The sequence below is a fragment of the Nicotiana tomentosiformis genome, chromosome 1 (assembly GCF_000390325.3).
Source record: "Nicotiana tomentosiformis chromosome 1, ASM39032v3, whole genome shotgun sequence".
NCBI classification, from domain to species: domain Eukaryota; kingdom Viridiplantae; phylum Streptophyta; class Magnoliopsida; order Solanales; family Solanaceae; genus Nicotiana; species Nicotiana tomentosiformis.
This window is the reverse complement of record NC_090812.1, coordinates 21,593,726-21,603,389: the sequence shown is the minus strand read 5'-3', so window position 1 is coordinate 21,603,389 and position 9,664 is coordinate 21,593,726. Positions and strand designations below refer to the sequence as shown.

Sequence of the window (9,664 nt, the reverse complement as noted above, 5' to 3'; positions counted from 1 at the left end):
AGCGACTGTATAATTTTACTTGTGTTTGTAAAAATCTGCATTTATTTGCAAAGTACTTCACATTGCTATTGGATATCTTATCCTGTAGTTGTCTTCGTTATTCATAGTCATGTTTGGTCTTAAAGTAGTAGCCAGATCTGCGTGGCACAACCACTTATATCATTTTATTATTTCTAAAGCCTTTTAAGCTGCTGATATCTTATGCATTGCTAATATTATTAATTGTATTTCAGGTGGGATTTTTCTCTGGTCGAAAGCGTGAGAGTATCTTCAAGTCTCCAGAAGATCCTCATGGTAAGGTTGGTGTAACCGGAAGTGGCAAAGGTTTGACAGATTTTCAGAGAAGGGAAAAACATTTGCATCTAAAAGGCGCAAATGCTGAGGCTTCTGATGAATAGATGCTGGTCCTCCCCATAGTTTTGCAAGACCATTGTCCATCTGCTGCCTAAGTTTAGAAGGTGTCCTACCTATATGTAAACAGATGTTCCTCCCCAATTTCGTTAACGTAATGCTGCATAGTAGGACTATAGTGTTTATTCTCTTCATATAAATCCTACGTTGGAAGAGCATGATTTTATGGATAAAAAATCAACCTCTGACGAATCTCAACTTTGATACCCCTTTGGATATATTCTTATTTGCCTGGGCCTTGTTTCAGCAACTGATTCTACTCGACAAGTTCCTTTATTTCACAAGCTGTAAAATGCCCTTAATTTATATATAATATATAGAACACACTTACATGGGAATGGTAGAGTAGAAAATGACTTCATAAAACGTACTTCCATCTACATCTAGGCTAGGTTTATCCATTCCATCAAAGAAAAGAGAACGATAGTAGTAATTGAAAGAATTAAGTCATATCAATACCAGTTGTACATTACAATAAGCTATGGTACATTATGATGACAAAAAAGGATGGAACCAAATATTTTTTTTATAAAAAAAGAATTAATGTATGGAGGACCATTGTAACCCTTTTAGTTAACATATTAATGAGCAATGAAGCAGTGGTTTTTTGGGATATATATAAGAGGGAGGGCCTATCTCCAACATAAAAAACATGTCTCAGACATGTTTCTTTGGAGAAGACTAAATGATTGAAGAAACAACAGTAAAATGAAGACATCATCTTCATAAGCGTACTAGATATTCCATTGAAGTAATCTATGTTTCCCCTTTTTCCCTCCCCACCAAAACAAGCCCCACCTTGCCGTTGTCACTTACTCTTTTTGACTTTATGCACATTTACTTTCATTATGTTCCATGAATATGCACCACATAGCTTAATAGTAGTAAAAAAAGCCAAAGAAGAGGTTTTTACCCCAAAAACAAAAAAGTCATAAAAGAGGTGCAAAAATATAAACTTTATAATATGCAAAGCATTTCATCACCTGTAAAACTAAAATGAAAACCAAATTAGAACATATTGAGAATCCTAACCTGCCATTGCTGCTTTCAGAGTAGTAGTTTTTCCAGCAAACATGGGACCCACAATCACATGAACCTCACCTGAATCCGAACCCGATACCTCAGTATGCAAGACCCGAATTTGATTATGGTTTGGCACAGTAGAACAGCTAAAGGAAGAAACTTTATTCATGGGGTTTATTGTTTGAACAATAGTAGTCTGGTTTCTGAAAGTAAGAACCCCATATCTTCTGCATACAAAAATGGGTTCTTGAAAATGAAAGCAGAAAGATAAAGGAGCTGTTGTGGGTCTTGAAAGCATTGGGTAAAGTAGTGATTTCATTCTTGATAATGTTAGCATGTAGTAGGAGTATGAAATTTTGAGGCTTTTGGAGTAGATTTTTTTTGGGATTTTATCACATATTGACTATTTGCAGGTATGATTTTATGGGCAATTGAGTTAATTTGATGTTAGAATATGAGATAAGAAAAGGGGCATGGGTTTTAAGGGTTTTATGGGCATCGGGAAAAAAATTACTCATACTCAATTATGTGAGAATGTGTATTAGTTAATTGAGAGGATAACTGATGATTGTTTAAAAAAAAATGTGCGTCCGAATTAGTGTAAACGAGTGTTAGTAAGTTTATTATACAAACTTTGTGCTATGTTTTTGTCATTTAAAAGAGAGTGAATAGGTCCACAATTTTCTGCATGGTCGAGGAAGTGATATTGACGTACTAGAGAAATTAAATATATTGAATCTGTAAATGGAAAGCTACCTAAATTCTTCAAAGCCCGAGGCTTTGGGCCGGAGACCGACGACTAAAAGAACCTTTGAAAAGGAGACCTCCTTTTTCATCAAATATATATGCAACTTCAAAAGTGTTTATGCAATTAATAAAAGCATTGTTTTTATTTGAGTGTTAGTTTTATGCACAGAGGGTATTAAAATATTCATATAATTAATATATTTATAAGATAGTTATACATAAAATTTCTATGATAAGCGAATTTCTATGATAAGTATGCTAACCGGATAAAATTGATTACTAGCACAGGTTAAGTTACACTCTAATGTAACATATCCTTACAAAAAAAGGGTTTCATATAACCAACCAATAACAGGATTACGTCCATGATTAGTCGGATTTTTGTAGACATTTACATATTCCAATCACCTAAGTAGAGTTATATATCATCATTTCCATAGGCACCTTAGAGAATTTAGAGAAAATTATTCCCCTAAAAGTACATAGTAATTCCATTAATTAATTATGCTATACTATCATCTCCAACAACTTTGGAATTAAAATCTTGCTGTATTGTTGTTGATGAAGTTTGATTTTTGGAATACCATGTAGCCCAAAACAGATAGTTGAGGAAGTTGAGAAAGCTCAGCACTGCCAACAACCAATAGAAAAGATCAAGTCTGTCTTTGTTGAGATTATTGCCACTAAGCCAGCCACCATGTGATGAATTTGAAGTGGTCTTATTCACTAATGAAACAAGAAGTGAGCTTAAATAAAAGCCAAATGAATATGAAGCAATAAGTAATGGCTGTTAAAAAGGATTGCATCCCTTTTAACGATTGCTTGTAAAAGAACTCAATAAGTCCAACTGCAGTGAACATCTCAGATATTTCAAAAATCAAGAATTGTGGGGTGATCCAAAATATTGATATGGTTTTATTTTCGTTCACTACAGAAATTCTCCTTTTATTTTCCATTAAGGCTGCTGATACCATGGAGAAAGTCGCGATAAATAGGCCAAGACCTATACGTTGCAGAGGGGTGATGCCTGTTGAGACGACATAATATAAATAATTAATTAAAATTGTGCTCTTTCTGACTGGTTAAAATTTTAAACGAAATGATCACGTATTTCAATAATACCTGAATCATGATCGGTGAATTTTCTCGCGAAAGGGACGAAAAATGTGTCATAGAGAGGGACTATGAAAATTAACAGTATGTAAGGAATTGATTGAAGGGAAGCTGGAGGTATATGGAAATTTTTAGTTAGCTTAGTGTTCATGGTACTTCCTTGTTGTACTGAAAAAGTTTGAAGTTGTGCTAAAATGGTATTGAAAATTATAGTGCAAGCAAAGATGGGAATGACTGAAATTAGGATCTTCACTTGCTCTACTTGTGTTAATGTGCAAAGTCTCCATCGACTTATCTCTTTTGTGTTATTTCCATCTTGCACTTTTATACAAGCCTTGTCCAAGAATCTGAAAATAGAAGGACAAAAAGAAAGTTCTCTACATAATTAGTGTGGAAGAATATACCAAAGTAGTGCTAAACTATGATTACCATTACGCCTTAAAACTAAATTAAGTAACATTAAGCGAAGAGTGTAGTAAGTGGCGAATTCCTACTTTAGCTATATCACTGCATGTATATACTATCTCAGTAGAACATTATGATGATAATATTAGACGTGTTAGGATCAAGTGCTTATCATCATGCCAAAAGCTAGCTATAGTCGATAGTAAAGACGTAACTTGATTACTTAACCAAGCACACCAAACAAGTGTCATGTTCGATCATGACTCCGACCCGGACTCCCAGCCCCTTACCCAACAATTACTAATAATGTGGAAGATGAGCTTGCACTGACAGTAATATGAAACCCTACATACACAAGTGAGAAAATAAATTACTACTATATATATAAAGATTAAAGAGTAGTCTTATATATTTAGATTCGTTTTTTAGAGCATAATAATGAAATAAAAGGTGGGTGATATAAAGATTCATGTTTTTCACAGACTGACTTAGTTAACCCATTGAATTAATACGTCTACTCAATATATATTTAGTAAGTAGTAGTAGTATTAAATACCGAAAGTTCGACAAAGGCGAAGATGAGGAGGGTCCAAAAGGAAGCAAGATAAGAGTCGGATAGATAGCCTCCAAGTAGGGAGAGGATAAAGACGGTCCCTATAAAGTTGGTCACTATATTTGCTGATTCTGACAATGAAAAGTGCATCTCATTTATCACATATGTTATCAGGTTGTTCCCTACTGCTGCTATTCCCATTATCTCCAATCCTTGCAACCCTGTTAGTATAGTAAGTATTACTACATACTCCATATCAGAAAAAGAGAAGAAATTAAAGGGAATATAATATAAACTTAATTTATACCAAGAACAAAAGCAGCAGCTTTCATTCCTCCATGTTTAATGGAGTTTGAAGGTCTTCCTCTCCAATCAACACTACTATTAGTCTCAGCTTCACAAATATTGTTGTTATTTTCTTTTTCTCTGTCTGTCTCCATCTCCATTTTTTCCAAAACTATCTCTCTCGTTGTACTTTATTTCCTCTCGTATTTGTCTTTATTTTCAACACAATAAAATTAAGAGAAATAATAGAGACAGTAACTAGCTCTTCCTGGTTTTGTCAGCACAGTGAAACAAAACTTAGAAGAGGTTGTCTTTATTGCTAATAATGCTGAAAATGAGCTCCTATTTATAACACTTCAATATCTATTACCTTTCTTTCAATAGCAACCTTTGTTGGATATTGAGACAAACACTCACCACTCCCGTATAGTTATCGAGTCAACTCTGCTCACGGATACAATAAATAAAAAAATTTACACAATCAATATATTATCAGCAACAATATAACTTAATATCTTTTTTTTTCCAGGTAAATAAGCTTCTTTTTGACCGATAATACATTTTTCTAAAGTTAAAGTGTATGGCCAAGCGTTTAGAAGTGAACATATGTTTAGTAAAAATTTAAAAAACTGACAAATATATGATCTACTAAAATATTTTTATAGGACCATTTTTTTAGCAACACATGATAGTTATTTTCTTAGTCGTCTAACAATAATTTTTCGTTGACATACGCTTTCAAGGTTAATCGAATTTAATAATTATACATTAAAATCAATATGATATTATATTTAATTTTAAATTATCATTCGAAAAAGATATAAGAAATATTAACATATGAATGCCTCATTTCAATAACACTTGGTAAGAAAGTGATGATATAATTCATTATTTAAAGTAAATAAAAATGGAGATGCACTTTATAGTTATATTAAATATTACATCCCAAATATTTTTAGATATGTTTTAAAGAAAATTCTATATAAAGTCTTAAAAAGTATATATAAAAATTATATATTTATATGTCGGTTTGATTTGGACTTTTTTGCTCAATAACAAACCAAATCAAACCTAATCGGATTTTTTAATCGGTTGGTTTGACTTTTCGGACTGATGCGATTTTCCGATTCGATTTGAATACCCCTAATAAAAAAGCGGTAGATACTAGATAGCATAAGATCAATGATACGCATGCTAATATTACTAGGTCAACTAAATGTTACATTGGGAATATGTGGTAACACCACAGAGATGATGAGTTTGACGTGGAGGCTGACGCAGCCGCAGTAAATGCGAGAACCTGTGCTGCACCACCAGTGGACGAGCAACATGATCAACCCCCCTCCACCCCCGACGACGGATATTACTTACAATGTTGTTAACCATGCAGGCGGCGACGCTCTCCCAACCATTCTGAAAAGGATGGAGGAAATGGAAAACGAGAACAAGGCACTTCGGGACCAAATGAGAGAACATCAAGAAAGGCTCAATAAAATACCGGAAGCTCCTAAGTTATTACCGAAGAGAGATGTCGGTCGGTTCGTCGAGCAGCCATATAGTGATAGCGCTGCCCCACATGCCATACCAAAGACCTTTAAAATGTCGCCTTATCTGAAAATATATGATGGCACAACCGACTCTGAGGATCATGTGACCCATTACGTCACCGCCGTGAAAGGCAATGACCTTGCCAAGGAACTAGTATCCTCCATTATGCTAAAGAAATTCGGTGAAACCTTTACGGGAGGTGCATTGACCCGGTACTCGCAACTGCCGGCACGTTCCATCGAAACCTTCGAGGAAATGGCCGATAAGTTCGTGGCGGCCCATGTCGGGGCCAAGAAGGCCGAGGCAAGAGTGAATGACATCTTTTCTATCAAACAGTCCCCGGGAGATGGACTGAGGGACTTCCTCGCCCGTTTTAACCGAGTAAGAATGACTTTGCCTAATGTATTAGAAGGGATGGCGGTAGCTACTTTTCAAAATGGGCTAAGCAGAAATGGTTCAAGGGCGACAAGAAATTTATTAAGCCGGCTTATGAAATATCCCCCAACAACTTGGGACGAAATACATAATGCCTACTGTACCGAAATTCGAGCAGACAAAGACGGCCTCAATGGGCCGACTCATCAACTGATCTCAGTACAATCAGAATCCAGAAAGGATTAGAGAAATGCTATCAAAAGAGATCCCGTAGCCTCACGACCAAACTGAGAACGACATCTCCCATATGTCATAACTATCGATGCATCTTCATCTCTCCATGAAGAAGGCCCACCCAGATCAAGAACATGGACTCATCGGAATAAGAGAGGTATGCCCCATTTACTATCCGCTCACAAACGTGTCACCTACAGAGATCATCTACGCCTTAGAGAAGCTCGGACCAAAGGTAAAGTGGCCACACAAGATGAGGTCGGACCCGAATACCAGAATATCAGACGCCCTCTGCGAGTTCCATCAAGAGCGGGGACACAAAACCGAAGATTGCATCGCCCTAAGACAGGAGGTCATAAACATGGCGTGACAGGGACACCTCAAAGAATTGCTGAGCGATCGGGGAAGGACAAACTTTTCCAGGGGATCCACTTTTTAATTGATTTTGACATGAAAGTTGTTCATGCTCGGGTACTGTGCTTTCCGGATTAATCCACTTTTTATCCAGATCTGAATATTTGGGTGAATAAAGGAAATTTCGTCAAATAATGGCTTCGTTGATGTTATTATGTGATATATTCTTTATATTTTAAGAAGAAATGGTTACCAAGATTGAGTGAATAAATGATGAGTTACTGGTGCATTACTGAAAATATTGTCTCAGTAATTCAAATTGTTTGCATAAGATATAAACTAACAAATTCAACTTCTGCCTAAACAAAAGCTGGAATTTTTTTCCAGAAGCATCTGAATCTTACCAAAGTTTTAGATGAAAACTTTAGGCTGATTGAAAATCGTGGTCGAAATGTTGTTGTTGTTTGTTATTAGTATCATTTTGTCATGTCTTGGCAAGTATTAAAGTTTAGCTACCTAATTCAGTTATTGACGATTTTGTGCTCAAATATAGAAACATTGACTTAGCTCAAAAGTAAAGTGTCCTCTTTCAACAAATTATTATTAATAAAATGAAGGAGAAAACACCATCTGATAGATTAATGGCTGCGAAAACGCCATCTGTACATCTGCCAAAGATCCAAAACTGAATGCATAACCTTCTATATGAGGCAAATTGATTAGTAAAATGAAGGAGAAAATACCATCTGATAGATTAATGGCTGCGAAAACACCATTTGATACATATGCCAAAGATCCAAAACTGAATGCATAACCTTCTATATGAGGCAAATTGATCTTGTTCAAAAGTTGGATATTCTTCTTCTCTTGTTATTCTTTTTTAATAACTTATCAATCACTGATTGAAGGTAGTACACTGACTTTTGGTGTGTAATGTATTTAGAAAAAAATTGAACTAGCATTGAGCCAAAGCACCGTGTATGAGTCGGAAATTTCGCCAAATGATGCCATTGGTAAGGTGTTGGGAAAAGAGCACTCTGGAAGGGTAAGGTGCTTGGGGTTAGGAGTTGTTCCTGGCAGAGCGTTTAGACAAACAAGACCTCGTTATAGTGATTTGAATGCTTCAAGTTATAATAACGGTTCATGTTCTTCCCAATGCCAAGAGAAGTACAATCAAATGTTGAATGCTCACAATCAAAGCCAAGAGAACTACGAAGAAATGATGAATGTTAACACCCAAATGATGAATGCTTTTAAGGCGTATATGATAATAAAAGTAGGGAGGATACCTGAAGAATTTGCAGGGATCTTTGTTTCTCCTCATTCAACGGTAAGAAAAGTTCATAACTTTCTTATTTAATTTTGAAAACTTTTGTGCTATGTGGTGTTTGACTCTTTTTCTCACTTTCTTCACTCCTATATCTACACATGCATTCTTACCAAATGTGCATTTTTTATCTTTCATGAATTAGCACGCAAGACATCAGCCTATCCCCTATTCCGTTTCTTGATTTGAAAGAAGTAGATTCTTGATTTTTCCTTTTTATGGGCGCCTTCAAGCAAACATCAACAAGTTTTCTATACAATCCAAATATAAGTACAGATTCAGAATCTGAATTCTTAGGTGACTACAAAAGCTAAGTTTTTGTAAGGTTCTGTTGCTTCCTTGAATGGTCTGTGATATACATATATATGTTTTATATGAATAATATCAAATGTGTAAGTACTGAAAAACTGAAATGTATTAAAATTTCAAACTAAACTTATTTAGTATTGCCAGTTCTGTTTCGATCTAGAAGTGAAATTACCTTCTTGAACTTTGTAACAGCAACATCAGCCACCATTTCAATTTCCATAGGGGACTTATTTATCTCTAAATGTCCCTGTTACTTTTGAAGTTAGATCGGGAGGAAAGTAATTCTTGAAGTTACTGATACTTGACTTAAGCTAAGTGATTATTAATTAGGATATTGTTGAGGTACTTTTCGTTAATTATATTTTATTTTGATTTTTTTTAGCCAAGTGATGCGGCTAGCGGATCCATTTCACCCATGGATGTAAGAAGATCATCTGGTGGAAGTAATCCTAATGACAACCATTGAAGTTGTTTGCAAATGTATCGTACTCGATTGAATGGTCATAGGAAATCTTTTGTCCATAATAGTTGGAGTAGATGTTCTGTTTAAAGTTTATTTTAAGACTAACTATAATACTGATATTTTGTGTTTAATTGACGGAGTCGTTGTGTTTAAAGTAAGTTTTTGAGACTAATGATAATTTACTTTAATGTAGTTTATTAATATATTGATGTTACTTGATTCTATATAATCTGATGATGTTTCATTATATTAACATAATTGAAATTGGATTATTTATGGGTATAACAATTGCCAAAAAAATAAATTCAATGAATAGCAGAGGTTATAATTGCCGTAATTTAATGTATAATAATATTGTGTTTAAACTTGCTGGGGTTAAATAAAAATATTGTAGGGTTTTGACTGCCGCTATTTTTTTATACGTGTGTTCTTAAAAAGTTAAACTATCGAATTGCGGAGGTTAGACCGCCGCTAAATTTCAGCCGCTATATGATAACGGCGGTCTCCGAAAAAAACC

The 9,664-nt window shown here is 34.9% G+C and overlaps 1 long non-coding RNA gene and 1 pseudogene across 1 annotated transcript; one reads left to right on the top strand and one right to left on the bottom strand.

Annotated features, from left to right (window-relative positions):
• Nucleotides 1-2,586: 2,586 nt before the first annotated feature.
• Nucleotides 2,587-4,200, bottom strand: LOC104121492 (protein NRT1/ PTR FAMILY 4.3-like; annotated as a pseudogene).
• A 3,782-nt stretch (nt 4,201-7,982) lies between these two features.
• Nucleotides 7,983-9,339, top strand: LOC104108245 (uncharacterized). Its single transcript, XR_011413632.1, has 2 exons — nt 7,983-8,378; nt 9,067-9,339. It is a non-coding gene; the product is annotated as an uncharacterized lncRNA (long non-coding RNA).
• The last annotated feature ends 325 nt before the right edge of the window (nt 9,340-9,664 follow it).